The following is a 17,940-nucleotide window of genomic DNA, read 5'->3' as shown; positions in this document are numbered from 1 at the left end:
CAATCAGTCAGAGGCGTCGCATAACTCACTCACTCTCTCACACACACACACACACACACACACACACACACACACACACACACACACATGCACGCACGCACGCACCATTTGTTTCTCACCAGTTTGTCAGATTTAAATCCCAGTTTGGGAAAAAACTGAGACGGAGAAGCTGCTCAGTCGCAGTCGACGCCTCCAACAGGAAATCCAGTCTGTGAATAAATATGAAAACAGGTGTGAGAGTGAGGTTTCTATGCAAAATAAGGAAAGAAAAATAAGTGGTGAATATGAAACAAGAGAAGCGACAGAGGATCAAGAGAGCCGTCAATCAACACCACAGAGAACGCTGCTCTTTACTGTCTTTACAAGAAGATGAAAACATCCTGACGCGTAACTGAAACAATGTTTTAAAAATTCATTAAAAAATGAGCATGAGTTGATTTCAGTATTTTTGTTTTTCGCTATAGTGCAAAATCAAAGGAGACGTTCTAGGAGACGATGCTTCACATCGGGCGTTAAAGCAGCGCAGCGATGACACCACCATGTGTCGTGTATATAAATATAAAGAGCTGCATGCTTTATCCACTCGGCTCTCAGGAACACTCAACTGAAACCTGCAGACAGAGAATAACCCGAGCTGTAAAGTCCTGTTTCAGAGCATCATAAACACTCTCGTGTTTCATAACACGGAGCTATTTGCAGACGCCCGCGAACCTCTCAGGCTCTTACTGCAACATCAGCGAGCGCTTCCACGGGACGGAGCCTCTCCTTTCATTGGTGAAGACTGCTGACCTGAGACACCAGCTTTCTCCTGGAGAGCTCGAACGCAAAGCCTCCTGGGAGGTATGCTAATTAGCTCGACAAAACATAATTTGATGAGTTTAGTGTGAAAATTATTCTTGTCATAATCTTTAAGTTCCAAAAGTTGAAACACATGAAATGCACAACAACATTTCAGACACCAGTGTTCCTCTCAGCATCAAGAAACGCTCCCAGTGTGCTTCAGAAGAACTCGACTGGTTCTGCACCACAGACTGGATGTAAGAAGAGGACCGAGTCTTCTGCTTTGTGGACGGATGTTTTGAAGCCTTGAGTTTTGCGATTTGTCCGTCGCCATCTTGGGTTTTTCTCAACCAGTGAACAGGAAGTGACCACATCTGGACTGAGGAGGAGTGACGTAGAGACGGCGTATACGTCTCTGGTGTCGACCTGTCAATCACTGTGTAGCCCCGCCCTAAAGCATCCCCTGCTTTATGGTCTGTGTGACTCTAAATGGACCATAATGTACTAAATGAACATCATGCTGTATTGAAGAAGACTTGAAACTAGAGGTTGAGACATAAACTCATGTTTACAATGTTTACTGAGGGAATAAATCAAGAGAGAAGTAGAGTCATTTTCTATAGACTTCTATACAACCAGAGGAGTCGCCCCCTGGTGGACACTAGAGAGAATGCAGCTTTAACACATGAAGCTTTGGCTTCACCTTTTAGAACCTGGAAGTTGACGGAATGCCCAGAATGCACCGGGTGAAAAAAAGACACGATCCATTTTGCAGACAGTCAATTCCAGAGCGGTTCATTTCCAGATACGAGTGTCAGCATCTTGAAAGGAGAAAGTAAAGTAGATTTCTACAGTAGAATCAAGAAAATTGCACTTTATTCGTAGCAAATCCTTAAAACAAGTTGATTTAATTTGTTTTCAGATTCTGGCCTTCTTTGTTTGTTTTAAGAAAATAAGTGTTTCGGACGGAATGTTGTGTGAACGATCCGTCGATAATCAGATGATGACAATCTACAGATGTGTTATTATAATAATTGTTGGAATGCTGTTAAGCATTCCAACTATTGTTATCCTGTTTCTTTATTCCACTATTTCTTCCGTCCCCCGCTTCTTCTTCTTCATTTTTTAAGCTACAGAAACCGTTCAACTATCAAAATATTCAGCTCCTTCAGCTCATGTCTGCTATGACTTTTTCTATTTCTAACCTTTAAACTTTTTGAATTATTAAGCTTTTAGCAACTTTTTTTTGAATGGGATCTCTATGGAGAATATTTACAAATCCTCTTAAACTTCTTCAACTTTCAAATCCTTCAACTTCCTCATACTTTCAGCTACAGACAAATAATGAATGCTCTTACTAATACTGCGACAACTACTACTACTGCTAATATTTCTAGTATTACCACTACAACTTTAGCTGTTGCTACTATTACTACTTCTGCTACTGCTATTACTGCTACCATAAATATTATTACTACCACTACTGCTACCACTACCACTACTATTATTACTGATACCACAACTGCTAATACTGCTATTCCTGCTACTACCAGTACTAATAACCAGTACTAATACTACTACAGCTATTAGTACGACTGCTGATACTACTACTTCTACTACTTCTTCTAATTACAAATACTTCGACGACAACTTCTACTACTACTGCTACTACAAATATCACTACTGCTACAACTAGTACTTATTCAAATGCTACTCATACTTATACTGCGAATAATACTTCTACTACTAGAACAAATATCACTACTGCTGGAATTCTTTTAAGCTACAGAAACTGTTCGAATATCAAAATGTTCAGCTCTTTCAGGAGAGGGGTGATATAACTTCATATTTGTAATCTTTCAACTTTTTGAATTATTCATCTTTTTGCAATTTTTTTAAAATTGGATATCTATTTTCAGCAATGTTTTTGAGATTCATGTCAGCTTTCAGCATTCCAACGCATTTTCAGCAGGAAATGCATTTTCTAGTTATTATTATTATAGTTTGTTCAGGTTTCCTTCCCTCCCGTCAGGTGCAGTTCTGTTGTCGCCTAGAGTGACAAAGTGACGCAGTGAAGTGCTGCAGGACTGCAGGTTTATTCTCTGCATGTTCAGCGTGAAGCAGCAGGAGGAGCTCAGGTTGGATGTCGAGGTGAATTTATGTTGTGGATTCTTGAATTCTCAGTAATAGTACAAACAGCCGAGGAAGCTGCTGCAAAACTGAGAGGGAGGAGCTGAGATAAGAGAGATTTTTAGATGAGTTCAGGGACTCTGGGAGGGATTGTGGCTTGGCTTGGAGGGAAGGAGGGTGGGGGGGGGGGGGGGGGTTAAAAGATGAATCTACACTTCTACTCCTGCTCAGCATACAGCAATGAGGGGAGGGGGGGATCCTCCTAAACTGAAAATAGAAATATGTAAAGATATTTTGAAAGAGCCTGATATTAAAATTATTTGAGGTTCACTGATGTTTTCACTGCTGTCAGAAGATACAAATCAGCCAAAGATACAATTGATGTTAGTGAACCGATACTTTGTTAACTAAACTACTGAGTTAGGTTTCTTGTTTCTTGTGAAAGCGGGAGTTCTGAGTAAGAACTTGAGACGAAGGAAACGACCCGCCCTACTCTGCCTCGGATTGGCTAGCGCTCGTTGCCTTTGTTGGTTGGATCGGTTAGATTTAGGAATGACGAGTGATGTTCACGTGTAATCTGTAAAATGTAGTTTTTGTTGAGAAACGTGAATAAATCCAGTTGTTAAATGTTGACACATGAATATAAAATAGAAATTAGAGATGAATTATGAGCTGTTTTAACGTTTCGTTTATTTACCGTGGTACTGAAAGTCGTGTAATTTCACCAGTATGTTAAAGAAGTCGTTAAAGTAGTACAGTAGTTAAAGAAGGATCAGAGAAGAAGAAAAGCTGCTCAAGTAAAAAGCTATACATGCTTTATAACCCCATTTAAACACAGACTATTTCTGCATTATTTACATTACAGTTTACTTTTGCTGTTAAAATTAAATATTGACAAACTGCTAAAGCAGAACTTCCAAAACACACTGATGTAAGTACACCATCATTTTAAACAACCAGAGTAACAGCAGCTTAGACTTCAGCACAAAGATGTGTTGGACACACACACACACACACACACACACACACACACACACACACACACACACACACACACACACACACACACACACACACACACACACACACACACACACACACACACACACACACACACACACACACACACACACACACACACACACACACACACTCTCTCTCTGCTGCTTCAGTATCTGGTGGAGTCGACAGAGTACTTTGGAGCGAGCGATGGAGAATAATGAGGTTATCACAGCATCGCTCCGCGCTTCATTACAGCCTCAGCTCCACGAAGATACTCCAACAATACGTGGACCCTGAACCAAGGACCGTGAACCAAGGACCCTGAACCACGGACCCTGAACCAAGGACCCTGAGCCACGGACCCTGAACCAAGGACCCTGAACCAAGGACCCTGAACCATGGACCCTGAACCAAGGACCCTGAGCCAAGGACCCTGAACCAAGGACCCTGAGCCACGGACCCTGAACCACGGACCCTGAACCAAGGACCCTGAACCAAGGACCCTGAGCCAAGGACCCTGAACCAAGGACCCTGAGCCACGGACCCTGAACCAAGGACCCTGAACCACGGACCCTGAACCAAGGACCCTGAGCCAAGGACCCTGAACCACGGACCCTGAACCAAGGACCCTGAACCAAGGACCCTGAGCCAAGGACCCTGAACCAAGGACCCTGAGCCACGGACCCTGAACCAAGGACCCTGAACCACGGACCCTGAACCAAGGACCCTGAACCAAGGACCCTGAGCCACGGACCCTGAACCAAGGACCCTGAACCACGGACCCTGAACCCGGGACCCTGAGCCAAGGACCCTGAACCCGGGACCCTGAACCCGGGACCCTGAGCCAAGGACCCTGAACCCGGGACCCTGAGCCAAGGACCCTGAACCCGGGACCCTGAACCAGGGACCCTGAACCAAGGACCCTGAGCCAAGGACCCTGGTCTGGTCGGGAAGTCACTCAGTTTTATATTCTCTCATAAACATATCTGTTGTTTACAGTCCAGCTTAGCTCACTTTGGGCTTTTTGACAAGTTATACATACATATATATATATACACACACATACATATATACATAAATACACATACATGCTGTATATATATATATATATATATGCGCTTGATGCTTTAAAAAAAAGAGTTTAACTAACCCTTTACCAAACATGAGTAGATTAAAAAGAAAAGCAGCTCCGATAGAACAGTAAAATGTTGAAACATGTCAATTTAGTACATGTATTTTTGTGTGAAAATACACAAAGATATGGAATCACAACAGACTTCTTAGAAACATTAAGAATAAAGAAGATACAGAATAAAAGTCTTAAACGAGTCACAGAAAGCTAAGCTCCATTTTCACATCAGGATTCATATCAGTTTTACATCTTTTATGACTCACCACTTTGTTTGGGATGGAAATAATTACAAAACAGACAAAAAGTCAGAAACGAGCTCTCGTAAAAACAATGAATGTAAGGCTGTATTCTAACCTCTTTCTATTTAAATTGGACACGTTTTAGGTACAAAGATAAAAAATATGGAAAAAGAAGAATCAAATGTTACATTTGATTTATATTGTCGGTCATTTCAAACTGTCTATCAAGTTCATAATGCCAGTTCAAACTGTCAATCTCATCGGAGCGGATGGGGAAGATATGTTCTTAAATTATTCATAAATGTCTCTTTTGATAGAAAGTGTTGTTTGGACTGAAAAGAAATTAAATATTGAAGAACGTTTCTGTCTTTCATTTCCTGAGACGAGCGACTCGTTACTGGAAGCTTCATGTTTATCTGACAGATGTTTGGCTTCATTTCCTCAAGTTTGTCTCTCGTGTTCTCTGTACGTACACACACACACACACACACACACACCTCAGATCACCTGACTGATGTATTCTCAGCCACAGCTGTATGCATAAAGAGAAACGAGGAAGCGAACACATCTGGACGAAACAGTGTAACTTGGAGCTGAGTTCATGAGCCGATCTTACATCATGATGTAACTGAAGTGAACCTCCGTTGGTTAGCAGTTAGCGGTGCTGCTAACGTTACTAGCTCTCCTCCTGTTGGTTAGCCGTAGCGGTGCTGCTAACGTTACTAGCTCTCCTCCTGTTGGTTAGACGTTAGCGGTGCTGCTAACGCTACTAGCTCTCCTCCTGTTGGTTAGACGTTAGCGGTGCTGCTAACGCTACTAGCTCTCCTCCTGTTGGTTAGACGTTAGCGGTGCTGCTAACGCTACTAGCGCTCCTCCTGTTGGTTTAAACACTGATTGGTTGTTTGTGATGTAAACGTTGAACTGTGTCGTTTAGAAACACACGGAGACAGAACTCTAAGATGAGTTCATACAACGACATGAAGTCCTTCACTAATGAACTCTCCTGAAGGCCACGCCCGCATCACTCAGTGGTGCTGAGTTCAGGAGAGTCGGGCTAAATGGACGCTAAATTATTTATGACCAACATTAACGGCTCGTGTTCAGCGAGTATCCGGAAGCATTAAAAACAGGAAACGCCTGACGAAGATGATGAGGAAGCCTCAGAACGGAAACACAAGGAGGAAAGAGAACACACACACACACACACACACACAGTGTAGGAGCTGAAGGTATGAAGGCCTCAGTCCCACACGGAGCTATAAAAACGTGTACTTGTGGATATAGTTGCTGTTCTGAGAGCAGCAGAGAGGATCTTCATTACTCCGCTGCGTTCAAGTGCCGTCAACGAGCGTCGTCGCGGCTAAAAATGGACTGGAGTAGCAGCTTCGTGTAGAGAACATCCAAAACATCAGGGACTCAAAGAACCCACCGGTTCACTGTGTTCACTTCCTCTAATGAGACACACGTCGGCTGCTTTACTGCAGCTGAACACAGAATAAACACATTCTGCTGATTTAACTGCAATAAACGATACAAAAGAGGCCGAAACGACGACGTAATGATGAGGAAGTCTAAATTCATGTTTTCTCAGGTCTGTCAGCAAGACGACAAGCAAACAACTTTTAAAATGCTTGTTTTCTGAATGAGTTTGGATCGGTCGGTGCTATGCTAAGCTAACATCAACACTGTAAATAGTGTCATCTGGGCTTCATACCACAGTCTGTGGTCCACATCTATGGACAGAGTCATACATGAACTGTGAGGAATCAAGAAGAAGAGTAGCTCAGAGATATGAACATAGACTGGAGGTGTAACACCAGGAGCCATTATAATCATCTATAAACTCATATCTCATCGTCATAAACTACTTTATTACCTTTACACAAACCCTCAAGTATTAAGCTGTCGGATTAAAGTGACAGTGAGGAACATTAATCTGGTCCCGAACCAGTCTCAGTTCAGTCCTGATCCTCTATATGAACCAGTCTCAGTGTAGTCCTGATCCTCTACAGACCTCCATCAGTACAGAGACCATCAGAGAGAAGATGGTCTGTTTCTATAGAGTTATTCTTGATGCTCGTCATCGGAGCCACCGGGTCGGATTCTGGTGAAACCAGATGAACTCATGCAGGTTCACCAGAACCTCCTCCAGCTCAGACTCCAGCAGAGACCGGTCCACCGTGGACAGACCCAGATCCTCAAGCAGAGACCGGTCCACCGTGGACAGACCCAGATCCTCCAGCAGAGACCGGTCCACCGTGGACAGACCCAGATCCTCCAGCAGAGACCGGTCCACCGTAGCCAACACCGCCACCACGCTGCTGGAGACCCAGGACGTGTTGCTGGACCCGCTGGAGGGAAGGGCGGCACGGGAGAACCAGAACCAGGACTGAGAGGGTCAGACTGTCAGACCCTGCTGCAGTAACATGAGAGGTTTTCTAAAGAGACTCGTTTTTCTCTTCTGCACTTGTGACTGATCCCAGACCAGTTCAACTCAGTCACATCATGCATCGGAGGAGATTTCATGCCACACACTAACATTGTGTCTCCATGCAGAAGTCAGGACGCTAAAGATAGCATAGCTTCTTCAACTCTTATTATGAAATATAAAACCACAAACAGCCAAAGAGCACCCTGAATGAATTCACTCTTCTTTAACCTTTCTAGTCGGAGTCCATCCACTAAAGGACCAATAGAGTGGTCTCACCGACGTCACGATCTCCTTAGTTACGAGGTCTGTCGGCCATGTTGGAGTACATACAGATCCTACATGGCGGCGAGTAAACAAGGAAGTGCGGTGAAAATACCATACTTTGAATCACTGGATAGTGCATCAAAGGTTCGCTACCTGGCCAAATTGAAGGTTATTGGTAACTTGGATCCCTATACGATGAGTGCAGATGGTTTCAGTGCCGATCCTACTTATCTTCCATTGGTAAACTACGCCAACATCTACACGTATCTCGTGAACACCCCCAGTCCTCACACAAGTAGAATATGGGATGTGTGGTTCTATAAAATGGGATAGAATTTGCAGGGTTGAGAAGTCCGGCAGTCCAGTATAATATCTCACTTTTGCATCATTATTTTAGAAAAATTCTGAATCAAACATGGACCGTTCATCGGAAAGTTCCTTTTTCAAATTCAGACACGTTGGTCTTCTTCCTTCAAGTCTTCTCTCAGGTAAAACGTCACTTTGTGTCACTACGTTGTATTTAGGTAAACTGGTTAACTTCCCTTTAAACGGGGACCGAGCAGGACAGTCTCCAGAGGATGAGACAGTCCTGAACCAGGTTTTAGAAGCACAACAAGGCCGACCAGAGACCGGCTCCAAGTGAACTTACAAGTACACCCGATCACTTTAACCAATCAGAACAAGCATTCTGCAAAGAAACTACAGATGTGCTTATGCAGAGAAAAATATGACAAATAATTATTTACAAATATTCTCTGGAATATATATGATTTAAACTAAAATATTGAAGTTAGTTATCAGTTAGTCATCAGATACTTCTTTCATAATACGTGTGTTTACTCTGAAATCTGATTTAATGACCTGATACGAGGACGTTTTCATTCTGTACATTTGTTCTGAGCTCCTCCGTCACATCATCCATCAACTGATAAAGCTTAGACCTGGTCTGAGCTCAGGGTCCAGGTCTCTGAGATGTAAATCCCTCTGAAGGACTTCATGTTCCTCTAAAGAAGAACAGCTTCTCTCCGCTCATCTCAATACGAAGAGAAAGACGAGGACAAAAGAGGCGACACCTCCTGAGGATTAAACACCACCGCCCCCCCGACACCTCCTCTCAATGATCCCCCATTCATATTCCTCTGCAGGAGTCCCCCCCCCCCCCCCCACACACACACAGGGACCACAGGGAGCCATTAGGACCAAAACACCCCCAACAACTCAAGTTAACTGCAACTTGTTTTCACCTCCTCACAAGAGAAGAAGAATCAAACGAAAGAGGAATTAAAAATCTACAAGTTTTTGACATTTAAACTTATAAACACAGAGAGAGAAGTTTTGAAGCCTCGACTTCGACATTTTGTCCCTCGCCATTTGTTTTGTCCATATTTGTATTTTTTGCAGCCAGAGAACAGGAAGTGATCATATCTGGGCTGAGGAGGCGTGACGTAGAGACCCCGTATACGTCTCTGGTAGAGACCTGTCAATCAGCGTGTAGCCCCGCCCTAAAGCATCCCCTGCTTTATGGTCTGTGTGACTCTAAATGGACCATAATGTACTAAATGAACATCATGCTGTATTGAAGAAGACTTGAAACTAGAGATTGAGACATAAACTCATGTTTACTGAGGTAATAAATCAAGAGAGAAGTAGAGTCATTTTCTATAGACTTCTATACAACCAGAGGAGTCGCCCCCTGGTGGACACTAGAGAGAATGCAGCTTTAACATGTGAAGCATCAGGAGGTTGTCTCCCGGTTCATTTGGGTGTCATTTCATCCATTACTGACCATTACCTCTCCGGGTTAATGCACCACACAGATGACAGTCAGTCTCTCTACCAACAGCAGCCATGTCTCATCCAGGTCGAGACGTTATTTATTATTCCATCCTCTTTGTCGTGCAGCTTCTTTTCTTTGTAAAAACAGACACATTACACATATGTTCTAGATATTTCTTGATGCATGTCTCTAAAAACACAGCGAGCCTTTCATGCTCCACACAAACCGGAGCGCAGAGACAGAAACAGCAGGAATGTCTATAACAGGCGTCAAATCAGAGTCGGCCTCACACCAGCAGCTCTGAGCTGAAGGCGGATCGTCTCTGGAGGAGAACTCAGGAGGTCAGGCTTGATCCCTAAACCCTCAACCAAGACCTGAAAACCTTACACACAGAGACACACAGAGATGTGAGATGTGGAACACAGGTTCAGTCCGTCTGGTTCTCAGGTAAATCATGAATACAATTAAGATTCAATGCAGCAGATACAATGTGGCTACAGAGAGACACAACATCACAGCTACAGAGAGACAACATCACAGCTACAAAGCGACACAACATCACAGCTACAAAGAGACACAACATCACAGCTACAAAGAGACACAACATCACAGCTACAAAGAGACACATCACAGCTACAGAGAGACACAACATCACAGCTACAAAGAGACACAACATCACAGCTACAAAGAGACACAACATCACAGCTACAAAGAGACACATCACGGCTACAGAGAGACACAACATCACAGCTACAAAGAGACACAACACCACAGCTACAGAGAGACACAACATCACAGCTACAAAGAGACAACATCACAGCTACAAAGAGACACATCACGACTACAGAGAGACACAACACGGCTACAGAGAGACACACAATATCACAGCTACAAAGAGACACAACACAGCTACAAAGAGACACATCACAGCTACAGAGAGACACAACATCACAGCTACAGAGAGACAACATCACAGCTACAGAGAGACAACATCACAGCTACAGAGAGACACAACACGGCTACAGAGAGACACACAATATCACAGCTACAAAGAGACACAACACAGCTACAAAGAGACACATCACAGCTACAGAGAGACACAACATCACAGCTACAGAGAGACAACATCACAGCTACAAAGAGACACAACACAGCTACAAAGAGACACATCACAGCTACAGAGAGACACAACATCACAGCTACAGAGAGACAACATCACAGCTACAGAGAGACACAACATCACGGCTACAGAGAGACACAACATCACAGCTACAAATAGACACATCACAGCTACAAAGAGACACATCACAGCTACAGAGAGACACAACATCACAGCTACAGAGAGACACAACAGCACAGCTACAGAGAGACACAACATCACAGCTACAGAGAGACACAACATCACAGCTACAGAGAGACAACATCACAGCTACAGAGAGACACAACATCACAGCTACAGAGAGACACAACATCACAGCTTCAGAGAGACACAAAACGGCTACAAAGAGACACAGAGAGACAGCTCCCAAGTTTTTGTGTTTCCGATTTCTGTTCCACCTGTAAAATGCTACGGAGACACAAAGACTTCAGGTGATGCGTTGATGGTGGTTTTCTTGCTGACGTTTGTAGTTGACCTGCTGACGCTTCCTCTTATACAAAACAAATACTAAAGCCTGAACGGAGGATTGTCATGAAAAACCCTTTTTCGTGTTTGACAGAAAGAAACATTTCCTCCAGACAAAGCTCCACTGTTGTTGAAGCTTTGACACAGAAACACGACATGACTGGGAGAGCAGATGTCCACATAAGGCTCATGTAGCTTTGGAACAGCTGGATGAACAAGTGAAACTTGAAGGTGACGACACGTCAGACAACTCGATTCGCTGCCCCGAGTGCTTAAAAGACGGAAAAGGAAATCAGTCTGTATTGATTTTATTTTTAAATATCTTGCTGCAGAGGAAGAACAGAAAGCTTTAACAGCAGCAACAAGGAGGACGTCACGGTCGGACCTCCTGGCTACAGAGTCCATTAAAGACAGCAGCCTCAGTGTGTCTATGTGGACGCCCGGCTGGCTAATGTCCCTTCTGCTCGTCAAACACCTGATTTATATCTCATTGTGTGGCCACGGGCCGTAAATACATCTGTAATTACCCACACAGCCATCAGGTGGGTTAATGGAGGAACCATTAGCACGAAGGGGAAAGCAGAGGAGGAGGAGGAGGAGGCAGCCATGGGCATAATCAGCAGATATTAGTTCTTTATTATCAAGGCGAGTCCACCTGCTTTCTCTCCCACAACAAGCGGAGCCGTATGGTGAGGCCGCATACGTTGCGTCAGTAGCGCAGTGTCTGAGAGGCATCAGTTACGGAGGGGACAGCGTGTGTTTGGGGGATGGCTGTTTCAGGTATATGTAATTTTATGTATTTCATGTGCTGGGGAAATTCAGTATAATTAAGGAATATGTGATGGTGTATGTGTGTTATTTTAGAGTTTCCTGAGCAGTGCACCCAATGGTAGCTGGGGGGGAATCCAAGTGGGGGTGGCTGGGTTGCTGAACAGGTGTGTGGAAGTATAATCTTTTGCGTTTGTTTTCTGGTTATTGGCAGTTATTGGTGATTACTTATGTTTTTGTTTTCATTTCTAGTTAGTGGGACGCTGCCTTGGTCTTTTGTTTTGTTTATTTGGCTTTAAATTGTTTGTGATATCTATCTTATTGCCTGGTCTGTGAACTCCTCCTGCCTGCTAAACCAGCTGTCACTGGTTACTCCACATAGTTTTTACCAATAAAGCATTTATATCTTTACAACACTGCTTCCTGTGTGTAGGTGCCTTTACGGTGTTGTGAACCGGGTCTCTGTGGTAACTGGGTGCTACAGTTTGGCGCTGTGAGTAGGGTACAATGAGGCAGTGACAGTTTGGTTGGGCCTAGTGCTGGAGGGGCAGGACTGGTGCGAAGGCAAACGATTTTAGACCAAGGCAGTGGGTCTCACGAAGTCTACACAGCTACAAGAGCCGGGGTCGTCAGCTGGTGAGGACGTGCGAACGGTGAAGATGGAAGAACTTCAAGAGCAGCTACAGGTCCTGAAAGAGAGGGCGGTGGCAGACAAGGCAGCTATGGCGGCCTTAAAATACATTAATGACTCCTTGAATGTACAGTTGCAACAACATGGGTCTCCCGTTACATCCAGCGCCCCGTCTTCCCCACAACCGGAGGAAACATCAGGGGTACTGGGGGATGGTGCTGCTGGTCCGAGGGGTAGAGAGCGTGTCATTTACGTACCAAAGGGAAAAAATTGTCTGGTTTTCAATGAAGGGTCCTGTGCTGAGTTTTACGAGTGGTTGGATGAGATAAATGCAGTTTTGGGTTATTGTGATTTTGAGGATACTGAGAAGGCTATGTACATTTATGACCATTTGGGTGGGGAAGCTAGACAGGAGGTACGTTATCGGTCTCAGAGTGAGAGGAGAGACCCTAGGTGCATTCTGGAGATCCTGAAGGAAGTATATGGGCAGCCTGATTCCCTGACCAGATTGCAAAAACTATTTTTCGACCGGAGGCAGCGAGAAAGGGAATCTGTCAGGGAGTATTCGCACGGGCTGATGGCTATTATTGATGATATTAATCATTGTGACATCAAGCAGGCCTGGTGCAGTGACTTTGCTTTACGTGACCAATTTGCCGAGAACGTTCGGGATTTAGCGCTCCGTAGAGAGCTAAAGAAGGTGATTCGGCAGAATAATAAAATCACTTTCTTTGGGTTACGCGAGGAGGCGTTGAGGTGGGACGATGGAGAGCCAGTGGGTGGTCAGAGTCGGCGGGTGACAAACTCATGTGAGATGGGAGCTGTTGAGTCCAATACAATTGTTGCGGCTGCCCTCCCCGAACCTGACCCACTGCTGGTGGAAATTCTGCAAACTTTAAAGCAACAGCAGGTCCAGGTTGAGAGCACGCTTAAGAAACAGCAGGCTCAGATTTTTGATTTGGCACAGAAAGTGTCCGATTTGTCCGGTCTAGGGATTAGCTGGCAGGGGGTACGTGGGGATCAGCCGAGGTTTGACGCTGATGGTCAGCCTATTTGTTTTAAATGTCGGGTTGCAGGTCACATGGCGCGACAGTGTCGGGTACAGGCACCAAACATAGGGGCAGCTCCGGTGTTGCGCCATGAGGTCTCCCGTGACAGGTTTGTCCAGGTAGCTGAGCAGCAGGGAAACTCTCCCCCCCTGTGGTAATGAGTCCAGCTACAGGTGAGGTTCAGTCGGGCTCACACTTTGAAGTTCCAAAGCAGGAATATGAATGTTTGGTCGGCAAATGTCCAACTGTGGAAATTTTGTTGGGTGATGTGAAGGTTAAATGCCTCCTAGACACTGGGTCTAACATGTCAACTATTACAGAGACATTTTTTGAGCAGCATTTTAGGCCAACTCTGAAAACCTGTGAGTGGCTTTCCCTGTCGTCGGCAAATGGGTTGGGCATTCCTTACCTGGGGTATTTCGAGAGGGATGTCTGTGCCTTGGGCAAGGTTGCAAGTGGGAGGGGCATTCTGGTTGTTCGGGACCCTACAGACACCGTGACATCCCATCGGAAAATAGCTGTTCCTTGCATATTGGGCATGAACGTAATCAAGCGGTTTTATGAAATGGAGCAGTTGGCATCAGATATTGAGCAGGATTCGTCGTCTGATTCGGATGAAGTGTGGGGTTTGGCATTCTCGGTTTGCCAGCAGGCGCAGGCTGTTTCACCTATAGGCTTTGGCTATTCCGCCGTACCTTTCTGTGTTCCGGCTGGATCCATGTGTTTTGTACCCGTGTCTGTTCCACCTGGGCAGACTTTGTTTGGCTCATTTGTGTGTGTGTGGAGTCATTGGGGGTGGGGGAGGGGAGCCTCCCGGGGGAGTTACTCGTTTCCAATGCAGTGGTTCCAGTGGCGAATGGACAGGTTGCGGTGCCGGTCATGAATGTAGGACAGGTGGATGCGAACATTGCATCTCAGACCTGCCTTTGCTCAATACATTCAGTGGAAGTGGTGTCAGGGGGTAATGCCCCTGTAGCATTTGAACGAGTAGGGCCGCAGGAAGAGAGTCTTTTTGTGCGAACAGACTGGTGGGGTAGCGGAGCGGCAGCAGCTGCCCCCGGGGGTAGCCGCACAGGAATTTCCAGGGCTGACTGTTGAACAGGTACGGAAAGTGAGGCAGCTCCTGAGTAAACATTCTGGGGTCTTCGCAAAGTCAGACATGGATTTGGGATTTACAAACGTGATAGAGCATGAGATTCCAGTCCTGGATGAAGCCCCGGTTAGGCAGCGCTACCGGCGTATACCCCCAAGTCAGTATGAGGAAGTCAAAACGCATATCGCACAGCTATTGCAGCAGGGCATTATCAGGGAAAGCAGTAGTCCCTACTCCTCCCCCTTGGTGATAGTGAGGAAGAAGGATGGGTCGCTAAGGCTCTGTGTGGATTACAGGCAGCTTAATGCGAGAACACGGCGAGATGCGTTCCCTCTTCCACGTATCGAAGAGTCCTTGGATGCTTTGAGCGGGTCAAGGTGGTTTACTACCCTGGACCTGGCGAGTGGTTACCATCAAGTGGGAGTGGCTGAGAAAGATTGCAGTAAGACTGCATTCTGCACTCCTTTTGGCTTGTATGAATTTACACGGATGCCGTTTGGGCTCTGTAATGCGCCAGGTACCTTTCAGCGGTTGATGGAACGAATTTTGGGGGATCAGAGGTTCCAGTCGCTCCTCCTGTATCTGGATGACATTGTGGTGTTTTCGTCTACCATTGAGCAGCACCTTGAGCGCCTAGATTTGGTGTTGCCCCGGCTGGGGCAGTTTAATCTCAAGGTCAAGTTGAGTAAGTGCTCATTCTTTCAGTCCGAAGTTGTTTACCTGGGACATGTCATTTCAGCTACTCGGGGACATCGCCGGCCCCGATTATATGATATGCTTCACAGAACACGTTCAATTTACTCGAATACCGAAAGTCAATAATCAGTGAAAACTGTATCAACAGTATAAACTGACGGTCGGGGCGGGGCCGGCGGAGGTGCGAATGGCCGACGTAGACCGGCGAAATACATGCCGTGTATTGAGTGGGCAGCGCGCCGTGTATTGAGTGGGCCGGTCTGACAGTAACCCCCAGGCCACTTTTTCCCCCCGGTCCGCTCCTGCCAGAAGGTGAAGTATACGCATCGCGTTAGAACGACAGAAGCTAGAGTATTTATTCATAATATCTGCTCATTCATAACACTTCACTTTATGATCAGAGGCTTCGTCACGTCCGACCAGTTCACCTGATTAATGGCTCAACGCTGCGTACCTTTAAGAGACACATTCAATTAAAGGCGATGCTACTAGATTATGATGGTGAGTGATGAGTGCTGACATCTGGAACACATGCTTCTTGCTATTCAAGAAAAAATCATCTTTGTTTTGTTTGTAAAGCTGCTCTCAGAATTATCAGCTGACTCAGCAGTTCTCCTCAGACATGGAGGCAGGGCTGTCACGATACCAAAGTTATGACTTGGATACGATACCTGCCACAAGTATCACGATACCGATACTTACGATACGATACCAGAATTCGATACAATACCACAAATACGATACTGCTATATTTATCGATAATAGTAATAAATAAAACATCTGTACGGTTCCTTTTTTACCAGCTTGTTCCTGCCCAGCTTTGAACACTTAACAAATGGCATTAATATTGGTGTTAGCCTACAGCAGGATATTAATAAACTACATGGTGCCATGATAGCTGCTGACTCTGCTGGAATCTCCCACAGACAGCTAACACAAGTAGCCTTAGCCTAAAGACAAGCCGATGATCATGAGGTCACAATGCACACAGACGTGCACGAAATGAAACACAATGATGCTAAACGGCTCCATGCTGGTGGAGCCTGAGGGTGGATCTTCAGCCAATTATTTTTATTTTTTGTTCAGGAAAAATAATTATTCCATGAATTAAGATAAATTATGAAGTGAAAATATCAAACTCACGATGCAGTAAATTAAGCATTGTCCCCCCCCCCCACATTACGGGTATAGATAAATATACCAGTATCCTATCGTATTTGTGGTATTGTATCGAATTCTGGTATCGTATCGTAAGTATCGGTATCGTGACACTTATGGCAGGTATCGTATCCAAGTCATAACTTTGGCATCGTGACAGCCCTGCTATGAATACAACTGAGCTGTAAACCTGAAGATCCTCCGGCTGAGGACAGCTGGTCACAGGAGGAGACTTTCACCACTGAGAGCGTTACTCAGAACAATGATTAATTATTAATAACAAATCAGAAACGCAGCTCACGTCTCTGTTTACAGACATTCAACCCGGTTCCCTGTGAGCCAGGACGAACCCGCTCTACAAACTCATCCATGTTGTGTTGCATTCTCCTCACGAAAGGCACAGAACTGTATTCATTCGTTTTCTCAATCACTCATAATCACGGCTCTGATAATAACAATGTGATGATGTGTTATTATATTTAATATTTAAACACTAACTCCACATGCACCTGCTCTCAGGTCTCACAAGAGGGTCAATCAAAACGCCTCATGAAGGAATTACATAAATCAATACGTGACAGAATTATTATGTGGACTGATTTGTTATTTACATTTCAAATAATGTGTGTGTGCGCGTGTGTGTGCGCAAGGCTCAGCGGATAAGAATGTAGCTCAGTTCGACCAAACACTGGGGTCACATGGAGCTGGGTTACACACACACACACACACACACACACACACGCACACACACACACACACATAATCCAGCAGCAGCAGAGTAACAGTACTGCTCTCTGAGTGTTCAGCAGTAAATGTCCCTCACCTGTTCCTGTAGTTGTGCAGGTTGGTACTTCCACTGTTTGTTCCTCCAGTGTTAATCCAGAGGTCGTAAAAACATTCACTAATCCACCCAGAGACACGGACACGGCTGCGCACGAGCCTCCAATCCACAAGGTGTGTGTGAGTGTGAGTGGTGTGTGGTGTCTGTGCGTGTGAGCTCCGTTCTGAAACACACGCGCGAAGGAGCGAAGGAGAGAAGGAGCAAAGGAGAGAAGGAGCGAAGGAGAGAAGGAGCGAAGGAGAGAAGGAGCGAAGGAGAGAAGGAGCGAAGGAGAGAAGGAGCGAAGGAGAGAAGGAGCGAATGAGAGAAGGAGCGAAGGAGCCAG

General features: G+C 45.2%; 1 protein-coding gene across 2 annotated transcripts in view; it reads right to left on the bottom strand.

The window, feature by feature from the left end:
- large2 (LARGE xylosyl- and glucuronyltransferase 2) overlaps positions 1 to 17,830 on the bottom strand; it is a 55,259-nt gene extending 37,429 nt beyond the window's left edge. For both annotated transcript variants that reach the window (XM_079290027.1, XM_079290028.1), the window contains exons 1-2: positions 17,598 to 17,830; positions 120 to 209 (exon numbers count right to left, since the gene is read on the bottom strand). The gene's annotated coding sequence lies outside the window, so the exon portion shown is untranslated. The remainder of the gene's footprint in view (positions 1 to 119; positions 210 to 17,597) is intronic.
- Positions 17,831 to 17,940: the final 110 nt, after the last annotated feature.

The sequence above is a fragment of the Melanostigma gelatinosum genome, assembly GCF_949748355.1.
Source record: "Melanostigma gelatinosum genome assembly, chromosome: 2".
Classification (NCBI taxonomy): Eukaryota; Metazoa; Chordata; class Actinopteri; order Perciformes; family Zoarcidae; genus Melanostigma; species Melanostigma gelatinosum.
Note: the sequence above shows the minus strand (reverse complement) of the source record. Positions and strands in the feature narration are given on the sequence as shown.